Source organism: Grammomys surdaster, unplaced genomic scaffold (genome assembly GCF_004785775.1).
Source record: "Grammomys surdaster isolate TR1022 unplaced genomic scaffold, NIH_TR_1.0 135, whole genome shotgun sequence".
NCBI lineage: Eukaryota > Metazoa > Chordata > Mammalia > Rodentia > Muridae > Grammomys > Grammomys surdaster.
In genome coordinates this window covers 392081-411970 of record NW_021604593.1, presented here as the reverse complement: position 1 = coordinate 411970, position 19890 = coordinate 392081, and the positions used below count along the sequence as shown (strand labels likewise).

Genomic DNA, 19890 nt, shown 5'->3' with positions numbered 1-19890 from the left:
CTCACCGATCATTATGGCAACCACCATTCTCCTTCAGCATCCTGCAGAAAAAACACAAACATGCTCTCTTCCCCATATTTAATACCTGATCGAGATCATGCCTTATGTCAGTAAGTGGATCCTTTTCTTTCACATATGCATAGATATGCCTAGTTGTAGAGTGCCATAGACACCCAGCAGAAAGTTCCTTGGCATCCAATTAAAAAAAACTTTAAAATAAAAAAAAGAAAAAGAATACGGTTTAGATAAATTTGTTGTGTACAGGGATTTATCTCCCCCTTTTTTATTTTATGAAGATATTGTTTTAAAGTTTCATGGGCCTGTTTCACAGTCTCTTGTCCTTGACAATTATAAGGAATCTCTGTAATATGGGTAATGTTAAATTGTTGCTAAAGAGTCTCAAATGTTTGACTGCCATAGCCGGTTCCATTATTTGTTTGTTTATTTCTTTTTCTTTTTCTTTTTTTATTTTTGGGTACTTTATTTATCTACATTTCAGATGTCATCCCCTTTCCCCATTCTCCACTCCTAGAAACCCCTTAACCCATCATCCCTCCTCCTATTTCTATGAGGATGTGCCCCACCCACCTACTCCCACCTCCCCTCCCTTGAGTTTCCCCTCACTGGGGCATCCAGCCTTCAAGGGACCAAGGCCCTCCCCTCTCACTGATGCCCAACAAAGTCTATCCTCATTTGTATTTGTAGAGATAGGAGCCTTTTGCCTTTTGTATTTTCCTTGACTGTTGTGTTTGATGTCCTCTATTGTATCTTCTTGCCACTGGGATTCTTTCTTCTATTTCTTGTATTCTTTTGGTGATGCTTGCATCTGTGACTCTTGCTCTCTTTTCTAGGTTTTCTATCTCCAGGGATGTCTTTGAGTTTTCTTTAATGATTCTATTTCCATGTTCAGATCCTAGATAATTTTGTTCAATTCCTTCATGTGTTTGATTGTGTTCTCCTGTATTTCTTTAAGGGATTTATGCATTTTCTCTTTAAAGGCTTCTACTTGTTGTGTTCTCCTTTATTTCTTTAAAAGAGTTATTTATGTCCTTTTAAAATTCCTCTATCATCTTCATGAAATGAGAGTTTAGATCTGAATCTTGCTTTATAGGTGTGTTGTGGTATCCAAGACTTGCTGTGGTGGGAGAACTTGGTTATGATGTTTCTGAGCCAAATTGGTTTCTGCTGCTTATGTTCTTATGGTTGGTTGCCTCTCACCATCTGGTTATTTCTGGTGTTATCTGGCCTCCCTGCCGCTGATTGGAGCCTGTTCTTCCTGTGAGCCTGTAAGCCTATGATTCTGTGATCCTGTGATCCAAGATGTGTCAGAATACCTGGAGAGTCAAGCTGCAACTGGGGTGTGGGCTGTGTGGGATTGGGTCCATCACTGGGGCTCTGCTCCTAGCACAAGTGGGAACTAGAAGGCACCAAGATCAAGCTTTATTTCATCTCCTGTTTTATGTTTGCAAGGTACAGTTTAGAGGAGATAACTAAAAATAGACAAAAATTGTTTAACTAAGATACGCTAGGTAGGTAAATAGCCTTTAAACCTGTCAGAGATCTGCTGAATATGGCAGTTAATATGTTTAAATGTACCACAATAGACAGAAATTCTTATATCTTAACAATAACCCTTGAAAGGTTTCCAAGAAGAAATGGGCACTACAACACAGGTGCTACCTGGATTGTGGTATAATACCAATGCTTTGCCCATATGCAGGGCACGGCCTGAACTTTTGACAGAGGACTCAGGAGAGTGGATTGCCACATATTCCTTAAGACAAGGTGAGGTCAATCTCTCTTGTTTTCTTTCTCCACAGAAAAAGCCTCTTAATCTTCTGGGGCTGATGACCAAAGACTGCCTCTCCCCATGGAGACTACAGGAACCTGGGGCAACTTTCCAGGTAGTAAAATATGGAGTAATCTTTGCATTTTATTTAGATAACAATTTATCCTTATCAGCTCATGGATCACATTGATGGCTAAGCTAACTGTAGCTTAACAGCTAGAGAACAGGCAACTATCTCCTTACCCCAAGGTAGTCCACCGTTGTGTTAGTTCAGAACAGAAGTCAGTTAGGATCAAATTGTATAGTTAGCCACAATAAGCTTGGACTGATCCAACCACCCACTATCACTTCCTGCACATCTGTATGAACTTTTATGGTATTTGCCTTTATAAGCTTCCCCTGGGATGAACGCCAACATAAGAGAGACACTTGAACATATCGAGAATAAGACTTACATTTTAAATAGGGGTGGAGTAAAGTTTAAGTTCCCAAGCCCTCCCTGGGAACTGAGATCCTACTAGGCAGAAAGAGACATGTATGTGGGTATCTAACATCCTGGTTGACAAGTTAGACAAGGCAAATCCCCTGCCACAGTTGAATACTCCAATCAATGGGAGCAGGATAAGTGTATGACAAAGAAATGTTTCTAAAGGAAATTCCATATCCATAATTCCTGATTGATGGAGTAACTTGGCACAGATCTTTGTGGATTTAGACTTAAAAGCTCTATAGAATCTTAACTCAATGTCACAGTTCAGTTCTTGAAGTCTGGCTTGTGGCCCCAAGGCTGACTGTGGCCTTGACCAATCATTCCTGGGTCTATGATCAATAAATTATTCCTGTCTGACTGAGATCAACGTGAATGTTGTTTGTGAGGTAATTCTTAGACCTCAACACCCAGAGAAGACAGATTGAATATCAGTTAGCTTGAAGAGGGTTTTGAGCCAGAATAGCTGAGTTGAATCAGCCGTTCAGACCTCAGAAAGAACTTATTCTGTAAGGCTATATTAGAGTCCAGGATTTGCCCCACAAATCACACTAACACTGATATCAGTTAAATAGGAATGATTTGTTGAATGTATACCCCAAGACTATTGACCAGGGGAGCATCTCAGGCTCAAGAACTAAAAACTGCACTAGATATTTCTCAGGGATAACCTATAAAGGCTAAAACAGCAAAACTCACAATAAACTCATATTCAGGTACTGGAAGTGCTGCCCAGTGGTTGGCCCTAACTTAAGCCATTTGAGACATAACACTTCATATTGACCTTTAATTTGTTGGGTCCTACATGAAGCTTATTGTTGTAGAATTTCTTAAGATCAACACACCTCATAATATGCAGAACATAACAGGGTATGCAGTCAGCATGTCTCTGCTCTGAGTCAAGTTATTTTTCTGCATCAATGACAGTAAGGCATATTACAGCAACAATCTGTGATAGCTGGTGGGCATGGAACAAAATGACTATAGCTATGCTAGCAGGACAGGCCTCAACTGCTGAAAACATTCTAGATCTATATAAGATTGTATAGATGCTAGAAGCTTCCAGGCCTAGGTTAGATCAAGGCAGGAACCCTCTGGGACAACAGGTACAATAGGAAAATAAAAAATACTTTTATAGACAATCAGGATACTGAAAAATTGATTGCCAGACTTTGCTGAGACAAGGTAGGCCAGTACTACAAAATTCTCTCTTCACAGAAAAATCTGTCAGATATTATGGACCTGTAGGCCAAAGACGGATGCCCCACAGTTATAGAGGAACCTTGGGTGACTGTCCAGGCAGCTAGCTGTCTCTGTTATTGCTACAGTTTTAAAAGCTGCTTGCTCTGTACTTTTTGTTAGTCAGGTAAAGTTCTCTGATTAGGTTGAAGACTAGAAAGTTAGAACCTCATGTATAAGCTTAAGTTGTTTAGAATTTAAGAAAATGTTTTTAGGTCTAAAAGAATATTTTTAGGTTGGTAATGCAAGTTATGAGCATTAGAAGACATAAAATCTTAAATAATGATAGGAAATGTTTTAGGTACAGAACTTTGGACTCACCAAGACAGGATAGTGTTGTATTTCCTTCAGGGTTGCTAAATACAAATGGACTGGCTATTGTGAATGTTAATTAATTAATTAATTAATTAATTAATTAATTAATTAATTTACATTCCAAAGTGCTTCCCCCTTCCTGGTCCTCCCTCACAAAGTCCCTCCTCCATCCCCTCTCCTCTTTTGAGAGAGTGTAGCCCCCCTGGGTATGTTCTCACCTTGGTGTCTCTGCAGGATTAGACATCCTCTTCCACTGAGGTCGGACAAGTCAACCATAGAAACTGAGCTGTCTGTCTGCTGCATATATGCCACCGACCTCTGCAAGCTTTTGTGTGCTCTTTGGTTGGTGGATAAGTCTCTGAGCACTCCCAGGAGTCCAGGTTAGTTGACTCTGTTGGTCTTTTTCTGGGGTTCCTATCCCTCAGGGCCTTCATCAGTCTTCCCCTACTTTTCCATGAGAGTCCCCAACATCTGTTCAATGTTAGGCTGTGGGTATCTGCATTTGTTTCAGTCAGCTGCCAGGTAGAGCTTCTTAGAGGACAGTTATGCTAGGCTCCTGTCTGCAAACATGATGAAGTATTTTTAATAGTGTCAGGGATGGGTGCTTGCCCATGGGATGAGTCTCAAGATCAGGTTATTGGTTGGCCATTCCTTCAGTCTCTGTTCCATCTTTGTCCCTGTATTTCTTTTAGACAGAACAAATTTTGGGTAAGAGTTTTATGGATGAATTAGTGTTCTTACCCCTCAACCTGGGATCCTGCCTGGTTACAGAAAGTGGCCTTTTCAGGTTCCATGTCCCCACTGTTAGGCAACTCATCTAAAGTCACCCAAAATGACTCCTGGGAGCTTCACAGATCCAAAGTCTCTGGCATTTCCTAGAGATTACTCCCACCCTGATACCTGTGGCAACTGCAGATTTCCACTTAATCTCCTGGCCTGCTAGAACTCTCTCCTGTCTCTCCCCATTGCTGATCCTGAGCCCATATTCCCCTCCCACTACCCTCTCCCACCCAGGTTCCTCCCTCCCTTTGTCTCCCATGACTATTCTGTTCCACCTTCTAAGTGATATTCAAGTATCTCTTACTTGGTTAGAGTTACAACAAGGTACTTTATATTATTTGTGGATATTGTGAAGGGTGTTATTTCCTTAATTTGTTTCTCAGCTCATTTATCATTTGTATAAAGGAGGGCTATTGATTTCTTTGAGTTAGTTTTATATCTAATTGTAGGAGTTCTCTGGTAGAATTTTGGGGGTCCCTTATGTATACTATCATATCACCTGGGATTAGTGATACTGTTGGGCTGTAGTGTGCACATGGGTGTGGGTCCTGTGGGTTGAGTTGTGGGTCCCGAGTGTCTGTTGCCCCAAGGGGCTGGAGACATGGCTCAGGGAAGAAGAGGTGAAGGAATTCAACTGAGTTCACTCCATGAGCACTGGGAAGACATTGGGCTGTGAGAAGCCACAGGACTCCTCTCCAGGCATGGGGAGAACACAGTCTGATACCCCCATGGGGGCTGGAGCTCTTGGGTTGGGGATCTCCAGGCCAAGAGGCAGCGGCTGCAGACCAACTGGTCTCAAGCCCTTGGACTCTCAGGTGCTGGTGAGAGTTGGTGGCCTCTGTGGCTAGAAGTGTAGAGAGGTCCTCAGTGGGAGGTTAGAAGGTGGCTTGGTAGTTGAAGACCTTCTCTATGGTTCCCCACGATGGGCTCCAAAAGAAGAGAGGTAGTCCATGGACTTAAAATGTTTATTGTCTTGGCAGAAAATGGATGAAGCTATACCCTGTGTTCTCAGGGTGGGCCTGAGGTTAAATACCTTTTGTGAGGAGGAAGGTCTGAGGAGGAATGCTTAATTGGCTATGCCATCTGGCCTTTAGGTATTTCATGAATATGGAGATGTCTTGAGGCTCTGCGGCCTGTAGTCACACCCTGTACCTGTGCTATGTGACCGATGGCCACAAACCTCTCTTTGGGAGGAGCTATAGAGGGCTGTTGCTATGTGAAAGGAACCAGGGGGCCCAGGCACAAGGCCAAACTCCTACCATCCCTTGACTTCTTCATTCCAATTTGTATCCTTTTGATCTCCTTTTTTTTCTCTTATTGGTCTAGCTAGAACTTCAAGTACTATATTGAACAGATAGGAAGGAGTGGGAAGCCTTGTTCTTTCCCTTATTTTAGTCAGATTGCTTCAAGTTTCTCTCCATTTAATTTGATGCTGGTGATTGACTTGTTGCATACTGCTTTTATTATGTTTATGTATGTGCCTTGAATCACTGATCTCTGCAAGACTTTTAACATGAGTGTTGGATTTTGTTGAAGGGTTTTCAGCATCTAATAAGATGGTCATGTGATTTTTTCTTTCAGTTTGTTAATATAGTGGATTATATTGATGGATTTTTGTATACTGTACCATCTCTGTATCCCTGAGGTGAAGCTTACTTGATTGTGGTGAATGAAGTTTTTGATTCTTGGATCTGGTTTGTGAGAATTTTATTGAGTATTTATTTATTTATTTATTTATTTATTTATTTATTATCTTTAATATTGTTTTACAGTTCGGTAGTTATCTGTAGGACCCCAAAGGGCTGCTATGCCCTGGCTGAGACTTTCCGTGTGCTACTGTCTACTAAGTAACATTCTGCAGTTCCTCTAAGATCAAAAACAATCTGACTAATACATGATACTCCAGGAAGGAATTTGCACTTGGCATCCAACAGAACATCCTGTTGAAGGATGATGCCCCAGGAAGGGAATTTACACCTGACATTCCATTGTCCCCCAGTTGAGTTCCTGTTTTTTTCCTGAGTTTGTGTTTTTCCTTCCCTGGCTTGGCGTATATATTGAACCTGCCCAGTAAAGGCATTGGCATTCTCTCATAACGGATGACCCGAGTCTGAGTCTTTCTTTAATCCCCTAAGTCTATGCCCAAGCTCAGTACTACGGGCAGTGCCGGAGCTGTCAGTTATCCCCCTCCTGTTCTGCCCTCCAACAGCTTCTCATTCCATTCCTCTTCTCCCTGTCTCCAAGACGATGTCCCTACATCTCCACACCCTCCTACACTTTGCCAGGCCTCCCTATTCCCTGAGACCTCAAGTGTTTAAAGGGTCAGGTGTGTCTTCTCTCATTGAGGACAGACAAGGCAGTCTGCTGTATATGTCGGGAGCCTCAGACTAGCTAGTGTATGCTGCCTGGTTGGCGGCTCAGTGTTTGAGAGATCTTGGTGGTTTAGGTTTGTTGAGGCTGCTGGTCTTCCTATGGGGTCTACCTTCTTCTCAACTTCTTCCAGCCATGCCTTAATTCAAACACAGGGGTCCCGATTTTAGACCATTGGTTGGGTGTAAGTATCTGCTTCCTTCTATCTCAGTCAGCTGCTGGTTGGGCCTCTTGGAAGACAGCAATGCTAGGCTTCTGTCTGTAAGTACATCATAGCATCAGTAATAGTGTCAGGCCTTGGAGCCTCCTCTTGAGATGGATCCTAATTTGGGCCTGTCACTGGAACTCCTTTCCCTCAGTCTCTTCTCCAGTTTTGTCTCTGCAGTTCTTTTAGATAGGAACAGTTCTCAGTCAGAGTTTTTGACTGTGGGATGGAAACCCTATCCCTTCACTTGGTGCCCTGTCTTTCTACTGGAGGTGAATTCTACAAGTTCTCTCGCCCCATTCTTGGGCATTTCATCTAAGGTCCCTTCCTTTGAGTTTTGAGATTCTTTCACCTCCCAGATCTCTGATACTTTCTAGAGGGTCCCCCCACCTCCCATCTCCTGAGGTTGCATATTTCCATTCACTCTGGTCCTTGGGGCTTCACTCCTGGTTCTCTCCCCCAATACCTGTTCATGTTCCCCTTTTCCTGTGCCCCTCTCCCTCCCCTTTCCCACTCAGATCCCTCCCTCTCTCTGCCCTCTGGTTTCTTCTCCATCCCAAGTGTGATTGAAGCATCCTCACTTGGGCCCTTGGCTTGTTAAACTTTTTGTGTTCTGTGGATTGTATTCTGTACTTTTTTAAAAAAATTAATATCCACTTATTAGTGAGTACATACCATGCATGTCCTTTTGGGTTTGAGATATCTCACTCAGGATGATATTTTCTTGTTCCATCCATTTGCCTGAAAAACTCATGATGTCCTCATTTTTAATAGCTAAATAATATTTCCATTATGTAAATGAACCACATTTTCTGTATCCATTCTTCTGTTGTGGGACATCTGGGTTGTTTCCAGCTTCTGCTTATCACAAATAAGGCTGCTATGAACACAGTGGGGTATGTGCTCTTGTATCATGATGGGAAACCTTTTGGGTATATCCCACTAGTGGTATAGCTGGGTCTTCAGGTAGATCTATTTCCAATTTTCTTAGGAACCTCCAGATTGATTTCCAGAGTGGTTGCACCAGTTTGCAATCCCACCAGCAGTGGAGGAAAGCTCCTCTTTCACTGCATTCTTGACAACATGTGCTGTCACCTGAGTTTTTGATTTTAGCCATTCTGATTTCTGGAAGGTAGAATCTCAGGGTCATTTTGATTTGCATATCCCTAATCACTGAGGACTTTGGACATATCTTTAAGTACTTCTTGGCCATCCAAGAGTCCTCTGTTGTGAATTCTCTGTTTAGTTTTACACCCCATTTTTTGATTGAGTTGTTTGGATTTTTGGAGGTTAGCTTCTTAATATTTTGGATATTAGCCCTCTATCAGATATGGGGTTAGTGAAATTTTTTTTCCAGTCTGTGTGTTGCCGATTTGTCCTATTGACTATGCCCTTTGCCTTACAGAAGCTTTTCAGGTCCCATTTATCAATTCTTGATCTTAAAGCCTGAGACATTTGAGTTCTGCTTAGGAAATTTCTCCCTGCGCCCATGAATTTGAGGCTCTTTCCCACTTTCCCTTCTCTTAGATTCAGTGCATCTGGTTTTATGTTGAGGTCCTTGATACATTTGGATTTGAGCTTTGTTTGAGGTGACAAATATGGATCTATTTTCATTTTCTACATACCAACTGCCAGACTAGGCTGGAGAGATGGCTTAACTGTTAAAAACTAGGCTTACAACCAAATTATTGAGTATTTTTGGTATTAATGTTCATAAGAGAAACTGGTCCAAGGTTCTCTTTCTTTGTTGAGTCTTTGTGTGGTTTAGGTATCAGGTTAACTGTGTCTTCATAGAATGAATTAGGTAGTGTTCCTTCTGTTTCTATTTTGTGGGATGGTTTGAGGCATATTGGTATTAGCTCTTCTTCAAAAGTCTGGTAGAATTCTGCACTATTTGGCCCTATACTTCTTTGATTGGGAGGCTTTCAATTACTGCTTCTATTTCCTTAGTGGTTATAGGACTGAATAGATCATTTTTCTGATCTTGATTTAACTTTGGCAAGTGGTATCTGTATAGAAAATCATCCATTTCATTTCACCTTCTTCTATTCCTATTTTTCTTTGGTTTGGTCTTTTCATGGTTTTTTTTTCTAATTTTAAAGAAAATATATTTATTACACAAGACAATCCAAACTGATGCAAAATATTTATTCAACATTAGTTATTTTATGCAGTAGCTTATCCCCTCAACAGACCTGTGGTAACCACATCTTTTAAATCTGTAAATAATGTTATCAAAAATAATCTTAATCTTTGAAATCTCACAAAAATTCATATTTTACAATCTACCTTGAATATCAAGACTGCAAGAATAATATTTCCTATACCTAAATATTTTACAACTGTACCCTAAAAAGGAACCCACCCAAACAAAAACAACCACATATGCTTGGTTAAGGGCTAAATTACCCCCAACAGCCAAAAATAAAATAAAATATCCAAATTATTAGCATTAATTTAACACAATTATAACTTCAGTAGTCACTTTGTCATTGACAATGATTGCTTGAGCACAGGAGTGAGTGCCCAAGGGCTGGTGGTAGAAATTGTTGAGCAGAACAGCATCTCCTTCCTGCATCTTTGCCCTGACAGCTACCACTTGTGCACAGGCCCACAGGTACTGTGTGTGTGCTTAAAAAAGTCCCACCACACAAATGCCTATTAAGTAGATAACAGGGAAGAACAACAAAAGCTAAGCAAGACAATTGCTTTTTCTTTGGGAGACGATTATTTCTTTTGTGCACAAAGTATTCAACAACATAAGAAAATGAAAAGAACACTTTATATTCTCTAAACACAAGGCTGAGCTCAGTGGGACAGGTCAACTGTGAGCATTTATATTTCTGCTTCCAGGCATCATCGTCTGATGTCTCACTGCTGCTTGTTTCCATGTCTGAGTCCTCACACTGTGCAATGCAAGTGCTTCCCCATGGGGAGCACAGGCTAGAACTACGGAGTTGTAAGAATCCATTCTTTCCAAACCCATTTCTTCATAGCTGCTCTGTTCTCATGTGGAATTCCTTGAGTTCATCCTCTGTGAGTGGAAGGCAACTCTCATCATTACCAGGATATTCTTGCCATCTCATTGCTTTTAATAACTTGTACTCTGCTTCCATAGAGTATGACAGGACTTCCCCTTCCTCTACCATGGAAAGACCGTTCTAGAAGAAAGACCGTTCTGAAGACAACCTTGTTCTCCATTTTCCTTTGGTTCAGGTGTGTGGCTGCTCTCCAATCTGAGCACCTCCAGCTTGTCACAGTCTCTACTTTCTCAGCAGTCTCCAATTCATTCATCCTTCAGAGACTTCAGGAACTGACTCTTCCTGTCCATGATTCATTGGGTCAGTTTGGTCAGTCAAGAGGAGCTAATCTCAATTGGAGGGGTAGTACTGGAGGAACTCTCTTTGGGAGAGTTGAGAACTATACCAGCAGCTAGTACCACTGGTTTAGTAACAGAAATTGGATTGGTAAAGCAGACTTCCAGCTAGAGGGAAGTGGTCCAGATTTGTGTTCCATTCTGTTAACTTTCCATGTGTTGGGCTTAGAGGAAGGTGGTGAAGGCTTAGGAACGAAATTCTTATAGACACTTGGGATCATAGTTGACACTTTGTTCCAATTTTCATGGTAGAATCCTGAGGAGGTGAATGCAGCAGAAAAAGCAGCAGCAGGATCCTCTTTGGAATTTTCTTTTTTGATAACTAGCATCTTTGAAGGTTGCTTGGCACTAGGAGAATTTTCCCACACTCCAGAAGGGGTCCTAATAGGTCTGCATGGCTGATTCTGTTTGCCAGTTTCTGGATTCAAAGACGGGAAGTCTTCCTCTTAGAATTGCAACTTTTCTACTTTATCCTCTTCCCCTCCCCTAATCTCAGTTGGTGTTTTTTTCTTGAAAGGTACAGCTTTTCTGGGAATGGAAACTGCCATCCCAGTGTTGATGATTTCCTGTACTACCTCCACTACATTAGCTCATACCATCATGACCTCAGGAAGAGCCATGCCAATCAGATAGATTTCTTGTGGTTCCAGAATATGCTCCCTTAGATATGCCAGAGTAAACAGAATCATGGCATAACAGAGAGGGTTGGTGCCAAGAATCTCCTGTAGTCCATAGCAGTCCGTTGTCAAAAAAGCCACCAGAGGAATTATATCGATGATGGCTTACTCCAAATCTACCTTCTCCATGGGATAAGGCTCTCTGTGTTTGTCAAAGGTGGCTGTAGATGACTTAGCTGACTGTGGTGTTGAGAAATTTAGCCAAGTAGGAACAAAGTCATGCTGTATCTTTTCAGCAAGATGAGGTATCCAACCTCATGGCCAGGATCCTCAGAGTGTCACCTCTGTGGTCCTGTATCCAAAGTTGCCACCTGCATCTTCCACAAGTTTTCCTTGTAAAAAGGGTGCTAAAATAGCCTGGCCAGCAGCACACCTTGTGATAAAGCACAAAGGGCTCTGTGTGGCCCACCCTCTTAAGCCTTTCAGTTGCTCATCCTGAATACCGAGTTCCTGACACTTTTCCAAAGGGGGAAGGGGGTAGAGAAAGGGGAAGAAGAACATAATAAGTTATTTGTTACATTTAAAAAAGAGGGGAAAGCTATGTCTATGTTCATCTCATTCAATTTCCTTGAGTAAGGGTACTATAATGGTGCTTAAATAGGCAAACCATGGACATCTGCGCAGTGAATGCAAACACTGTTTGTAACAAGGTCATGGCTAGCTTTCATCTTCCCTCGATGTCACCATGGTGTGAATGAATGTTCTGGCGGATGCTCTCAAGAGCATCAACAACGCTGAAAGGAGAGGCAAATACCAGGTTCTGACCAGGCTGTGTTCTAAAGTCATCGTTCGGTTCTTAACTGTGATGATGAAGCATGGTTATATTGGTGGATTTGAGTTCATTGATCATCACAGAGCTGGGAAGATCATTGTGAACCTCACAGGCAGGTTGAGTAAGTGTGGAGTTATAAGCCCTAGATTTGATGTTCAACTCAAAGGCCTAGAAAAATGGCAGAACAGTCTGCTCCCATCATGCCAGTTTGGTTTCATTGTGCTGACAACCTCTGCTGTCATCATGGACTGTGAAGAGGCAAGACGAAAACACACCAGACAGAAAATCCTGGGATTCTTTTTTTTAAAATGTAAAGCATAAATAAAAAGCCTTCATGGACTGTGAAAAAAAAAGTCATGGCTAGAAAGACAAGTGGTCTCAGGTGTGGGCAAGAAATGTCATCAAGGTGACAGGTCAAAAATGTAATATTAAAACACTGTAAGAGAGCTGCTGCACAATCAATTCCAGGGGCAAAATATCTACAACAAAAGCTTTAAAACATAAATCTCATTATCTTATACAACTACTTGAAGGAGTGTGCAGGTACATATGCTTTTATTGATTTTAACCTTTAAAATCTAATGATATAAGAAGTTTTGTTTTTTGACAAAGGAATCCAACAGAAACTTGATATAGTTTTCCTGCCACAGAATAGCAGCTTTCAAGGCAAATTTTTGTGGTATAAAGCTCCTAAATATATATCCTATTTCTTTAGTCTTTACTATTTATACATTCAAAGCAAAAGTTTAAGTAGAAAGGGGTCAAGGAGAAAGAGAATTCCAAAATGAGGTTTTCTTCTTATTAATTTTCTGTATTTCACTTGTTCTCCTTCCCCAAAACTGAACTGCACTTCCAGAAGTGATATGAAGAATCTTCTATTGCTTTATTGAAGAAATCACTTTCTAATTTGGGTTCATCTCTATCATCACTCAAACATTAAAAAGGCCACTTCAGTCTACCAATCTCTTGATTATGACCCAGATGCTTCACCAACTACTAGAATTAGCAAGCAAGGAGTGGAAGAGCGTGTTTTCCAAACCCTGTACACCTTTGCCTTTCCTTTCACATGTGCGTGCTGTTGAAACTCCAATCCTAGGCAACACACACACACACACACACACACACACACACACACACCTGACATCACACCCACACCCACACCCACACCCACACACACACACACCTGGTTTGGTCTTTTCATAGTGCTCCTAATTTCCTGGATGTCTTGAGCTAGGGACAGTTTACATTTGAGATTGTTTTTTGACCAATTGTGGTGGTTTGAATATGCTTGGCCCAGGGACTGGCACCATTAGAAGGTGTGGCCTTTTGTAGTATGTGTGACCTTGTTGAAGGAAGTACATCACTGTGGGCATGGGCTTTAAGACTCTAGTTCTAGCTACCTGGAAGTCAGTCTTCTCATAGTGGTCCTCAGATGAAAAAGTAGAACTCTCAGCTCCCCATAAACCATGCCTGCCTGGATGCTGCCATGCTCCTGTCTTGATGATAGATAGAACCTCTGAACCTGTAAGCCAGTACCAACTAACTGTTGCCCTTATAACAGCTGCCTTGGCCAGGGTGTTTGTTCACAGCAGTAAAACCTTAACTAAGACATCAATGTATCATTTTCTTCTATGGTATCTTCTATGCCTGAGATTCTTTCTTCCATCTCTTATATTCGGTTGGTGATGCTTGCACCTGCAGTTCCTGTTCTCTTTCCTAGGTTTTCCATCTCTAGTGTTGCCTCCATTTGTAATTCCTTTACTGCTTTATTTCCATTTTTAGGTCTTGGAGCATTTTATTCATTTCCTTCACCTGCTTGATTGTGTTTTCCTATATTTCTTTAAGGGAATTATTTATATCCTCTTTAAAGGACTCTATTATTTCCATGAGATGGGATTTAGGGTCACAGTCTTGCTCTTCAGGTATGTTAAGATATATGCAGGGTTTGCTGTAGTAGGAGATCTGGGTTCTGATGGAGACATCTTGCATTAGTTTCTGTTGATTATATTCTTGTGCTTGCCTTTCGCCATCTGGTTGTTTCTGGTGTTGGCTAGCCAAGATGTTTGGGGTTGGAACAGGTCTCCTGAGATGCATATGAAGCTGTGTGTTTGGGTTAGAGCTGGCCTCCTGGGAGGCAGGTGGAGCTGTGAGGTAGGGGGCAGTGTGCCGGTTCATGACTGCAGATGAGGTGTGGGCAAGAAGCAAATTGGAGGTCTGACAGTGTGGAGTAGAGCCCACAGCTGCTGGGCTTGGTGGGGTCCTAGTAGGCAGGTGAATTGGGGCAGACAAGTTCCCTGTGTGTTGTGGGTTAGCGTAGGCCTCCTGGGAGGCAAGCAGAACTGTGAGATGGAGGGGAGTATGTGGATCTGCAGCTGCAGGTGGAGGTGTGGACTAGAAGTTGTGAATCTATTTCTTACCTGACTGTTTTCATAAATGTCCTTATTGTATATAGTTTACTGATGTTAGAGTAAAAGGCATTTATTAGACTAAAAGGAGGGAGATAGGGTGCACTATGTGAAGGTTGTCTTTGTATTATTCAGTTGTTAATTGCTGTACTGTCAGGAAGTTGCGTTCTAGCCACATTTTGGTATTGTTACTCTCATGGCTCATCACCTGCCTCAGTATTTTGTAAACATACACCTTCCACATTATCTGATTTTTAAAATAAAGATCTGATGGCCAATAGCTGGGCAGGAAAGGGATGGCAGGACTTCCTAGTTGAGAGAGAGTCTCTTGGGAAAAAAATCAGGCATGGAATGATTCTCCAGCATGACACAAGTGCTGGGACTGAGTGAGAGACAGGTTAACAGGGCACATGGCAGAATGTAGACTAGCAATAGTCAGGGGAATATTTTAGTGAGCTAGCTGAGAGTCTGCACAGCTATAGTGCTTAAAAGCTTTTACAAATAATAATAATAATAATAATAATAATAATAATAATAATAATAATAATAATAAAGTCTCTGTGTCTTTATTTGTGGGTTCAAGAAATCCTGCCATGGAAAGCTATTCTGGTATAATGGAAACCTCTCAAATTATATTCTCCCTAATGCAACTGGATCCTGTTTTCTGGTTATACTCTTCCCTCAGTTGATCTCATGTAGCCAATTTGAATTTCTGATGTCTCTCAAGAATTCATTTTCCCAGGGCTGTCCTTTTGCCTATTATGGTGGGCATGAGTCTGGGCACTTCCTTAACTGGAACAGCTGTGGCTGGTGGCTCTTTGGGTCAATCACCACAGCTTAAGACTTTGAGACCAAATTACAAATCTCTGAACTGAATCATGAATATAAATATATAAATATTACTTTTATTTCCTCAGATGAGGTGAGAGTTGTACCCAAGCTTTATGAATACATAGCTTGGGCTAAGCCCAGAGTATTTCTATTTAACTATCCCTAAGTCTAGACCTGGAAACGTTTAGCCTCTGTACAATTTAATCATCTGCTAGCCCAGACCTTGAAGGCTTCAACTTCCAACCTCTGTCTGCTAATTTAGGCCTAAAATGTTTCAACCTCTGAGACTTACTGCTGAGTAAATTTACCCTTTCTAGCTATGGCTGAACTCTGAACTCTCAGCTGTTCTGGCTCAGGCTGACTAATTCAAATTGGCTTCTCTAAGCTTCTGATTGAATTACTTTGCTTGGAAAGACAGCCTTTGAACTCTGCTAACTGAACTGGACCTGGACCTGGACCTGGAACTGGAACTGGAACTGGAACTGGAACTGGAACTGGAACTGGAACTGGAACTGGACCTGGACCTGGACCTGGACCTGGACCTGGACCTGGAACTGGACCTGGAACTGGAACTGGAACTGGACCTGGACCTGGACCTGGACCTGGACCTGGAACTGGAACTGATCTCTACTCTCTTCCTCATTGCTGTTTAAGTAGCCTCTCCTTCTTTTCTGTTCTCATGAAAGTTGGGCATATCCTATCTGATTCATTCCATCAAATCTTTCTTCGATTCGTAACTTTGTCTGCCCCTCAAATAAATGTTATTGTTTGGGTTCAAAGGTGTGGATTTCTGCCAGAGGGATTAAAGGTGTATGATGTGTCTGAATTCTATCTGGATCATAACTTTGGATGTGATCCTTTGCCAGAGCAGCCATGTTTCTGGATTAAAATTTTTCTACAGATGAGTCTCTGCCCTCCTGCAAAATGACAGCTTACTTCACTGGCCTAAGGTTCCTTCTAGACCCTCCAAGCCCTAGCTCTCTTAACAACTGAAAAAGGGAAAACTTGACTGTTCTTCATGGAGAAATGTTGCTATTATGTCAACAAATCAGGATTGGTACAAGAAAACATTTATAAGCTATCCCATCTTTCTGAGGAACTTCTGAAAGTGGGTGTTCTTAAGCTGGTACCAGTCTGCCCTAATAAATTGGGTCTGGCTTTTGATTGGCCCACACTTCATCATTATTTTTATATTATGCCTTACCCCTCTATTCCTTAATTGTCCATCACCTTCCTTGACTAAGAAAATTTAACACATAAAAACCCTAAAATTTTCATCAGTTCCTCCTCAGACATTATCAACCTTTCATTTCCAAAGATATTATTTCCACATCTGGCCTCTGAACATTTTATTTGTACATGGGGACAGTTCCTTGATTTATGGCTTCTGTAAATGACCTTCTGTGAGCCCGACAAACTGTATGGGGCAATTACCAATCTGTGGCTCCAGGTATCCTTCCAGCTCCTTGACCCAGAACTTATTCAATGGTGTACTTTTCCTTTGAGCGTCTTATTCGTCCTCCCTTCTCCCTCATTGAGCCATCCTTCAATCCCTTTATACTAATATCTCTCTTCCCATTGGTCTTCACTCCTGATCAGCAAAAGGTAGCCAGAAGAATGACAGTCACATATCCAGTGACCCAATAATAAATCAAGAGGTGAAAATGAAGGACTCTATTAGGCCTAAGCATGGCTGTAGCAGGTCCTCCCCCACTGTCTTGCTAACCCATCAGATTTCCTTATTTGGCCACTTCCTCACTTTTGAGACTAACCACCAAGGTCTAGCCATCAAAATTTGGCTACACTGACAAAATGTCTAATCAGGACGAACTAACTTATCTAAGAATGGACTTCCCCCTTTTCTCCTTCTAGCTACTCCCACAGAGCCACCCACTGATGTTTCTGCCTGACCTAGTTCAGCCACCTTGTCTATCTTTCATATTAAAGAATCACTTTGTGCTGGAAATTGGTGTTTGCACATGGTCTGTGCCTAATCTGGTGTCTGGAAGGGATCACCCCACAGTGCATAGGTCTCTTCAGCATGATTAAAGTTGAAGGATTGTGTGTGTTCAATAATATATTCACAGTGTATATGATGATTTCATTTATTACCTCAATAGGGTATTGCTTTGTAAATTAATTTTGGGAAGTTCTACAGGAGGTACTGGGACTTGGGTAATATTACAGCCCAAGGGATTTCTTTTTTTCTTTTCTTTTTTTTTTCCTTTTTTTTGGTTTTTTCGAGACAGGGTTTCTCTGTGTAGTTCTGGCTGTCCTGGAACTCACTCTGTAGACCAGGCTGGCCTCAAACTCAGAAATCTGCCTGCCTCTGCCTCCCAAGTGCTGGGATTAAAGGCGTGCGCCACCACCGCCCGGCTATTTTTTTTTTAAATTTCATTCTTTATTTCTTCTTTGACCCAGTGGTCATTTAGTAGATAATTGTTCAGTTTCCATGAGTTTATAGGCTTTCTGTTGTTTCTGTTGTTGCTGAAGTCCAACTTTAATCCACAATGGTTTGATAATATGCAATTTCAATCTTCTTGTATCTGTTCAGGTTTGCTTTGTGACTATGGTCAGGTTTGGAGATATTATCTTCTCTGTGTTGGGATCTGGTCCTAATGCTTTGTCTAAATATGGCTCCCAAAAGCCATGCTTCCAGATGCTGATGGTCCCTGGCTCCAGCTGGCTTTGATTGGTAATAAAGAATTACCAATGGCTGAGCAGGGAGACAGAGGCAGGACCTTTAGAGAGTCTGGGCAAGGGACTGAGGGGAGGCAGAAAGATCATGTTTAAGAGCTGCAGGAGAGAAATCATCAGGCAATGTAGGTGGAAAGGGAAAGCAGCCCTATGGGAGAGGGGATGCCCAGAAGGTAACAGGGCAGCAAAGAAAAAATATAGATTTAGAAGGTGTTAAACAAGGAACACCAGAGGGGAGTATATGCTAGCCATAGGAAGGTTAAGAAGTCATTGAGCTGGTAAAGGCATACCAAAATTAGCTGGCATGTGTCTTCCATTCATGAATTCAGAGCTCTTGGGCAGATGAAGAGGACACTCAACCTGCCCAGAGCCAAAGTGGATTAAATATTCACCACGACATCTTTGCATCATAAGAATTCCTGTGGGAGAATGAGTAGAGGGCAAAATAACTAAAACATAATCCATCTTTAGATCTAAATGATCCACATGTGTATCCTTTAATTTCTTTACTATAAGAGTCCATTATCTCTCAGCCTCAGCTGAAAATTTCCTTGGACTATGTAAATCCTTATCACCTTGTAAGGTTTGAAATAAATTACTTAGCTCTTGAGTAGTTAATCCAGTTGTGGGCCATAGCAAGTAACTCATAGCAATTCTGGAAAAATCATTAAGAGTTTATAATTAACAAAACCTCCACTTTATATTTTTTTCAGGAGAATTTTGCAATTCCCAGCAAGGCAAAAATGTCTTTACTTCATCAACTTTTTTTTCTATGGTATCTGCATCTTAATTAGCCAGTAAGATATCATCAACATAATGGTAAATTTTAGATTGATGAAATTGTTTACAAATTATTTCTAGCAGCTGTTGTATAAAATATTCATACAGGTAGGACTGTTTAACATTTCTTGTGGTAAGACTTTTTAATATTAACTCTTTATTGGACAACTATTATTACAAGTAGATGCTGAGAAATCAGACCTTTCCCTATCATGCTCATGGAATGGAATTGTGAAAGAATAATCTTTTAAATCAATTACTACCATAGACCACAGCTTAGGTAACAAAGAAGGTAATGGGATTAAAGGCTATGGGAGCCCATTGGCTAATTCATCTTATTTATGGCTCTTAATCTGTTAATATCGTCCATTTTTTTGAATACAGGGGAATTTCATGAGCTGGTAAATTCTTCAATATGTTGAGCATTTAGCTGCTCCTCTACCAGATGTCCTAGTACCTTAATTCTTTTGTCACAAGACATTGTTCCACCCATAAAGATTTGTCAGTTAACCATTTTAAAGGTTGGACAGTTGGTACATTTTAGAGACCAATACCTGTTTTGCCCTGCTTATGGACAACATGGATCATCTGTGACTGTTCTTTTTTTTCATAATCTTTTTTATTGGATATTTTATTTATTTACAATTCTGATGTCATCCCCTTTCCCCATTTCCCCTCCCTAGAAACCACCTATCCCATCGCCCCTCTTCCTTTTTGCTTTTATACCATTTTAATTACATGCAAGTATTAAGATCAGTTCTAGGTTGAGGAACTAGCAATACAATAGATGCAAATAGTCAAGGAACAAGTAAGACAATAAACACAAATAGTCAAAAAACCATGAAGGCAATAGACAAAGTTCTGTAAACACTCCAGTGATCACTGTTTCTAAGGATTAACAGGATGACCAAAATATCTGAGCCAACTTCCCTGTCATAGCCCAAAGTCATTTTTATGTCTGAAGCCTACTTCCTTGTTATAGTCTAAGATTTAGATTCCTTCTTGGAATTACTTCTTTGTTCTAGCCAAGATTTAGATTTCTTCCTGAAATTACTTCTTTGTTTTAGCCTAAAGTCAGATTCCTGCCTGAAGCCCACTTCCTTGTCCTTGGCCCATGTCAGATTCTTGCCAAGCAGCCCCCAAAGCTCTCTTCCTCTCACCTTTTTT

General features: G+C 41.2%; 2 pseudogenes; one reads left to right on the top strand and one right to left on the bottom strand.

Annotated features, from left to right (window-relative positions):
- Position 1: 1 nt before the first annotated feature.
- LOC114617180 lies at positions 2 to 11893 on the bottom strand (annotated as a pseudogene).
- An 18-nt stretch (positions 11894 to 11911) lies between these two features.
- LOC114617179 lies at positions 11912 to 19145 on the top strand (annotated as a pseudogene).
- Positions 19146 to 19890: the final 745 nt, after the last annotated feature.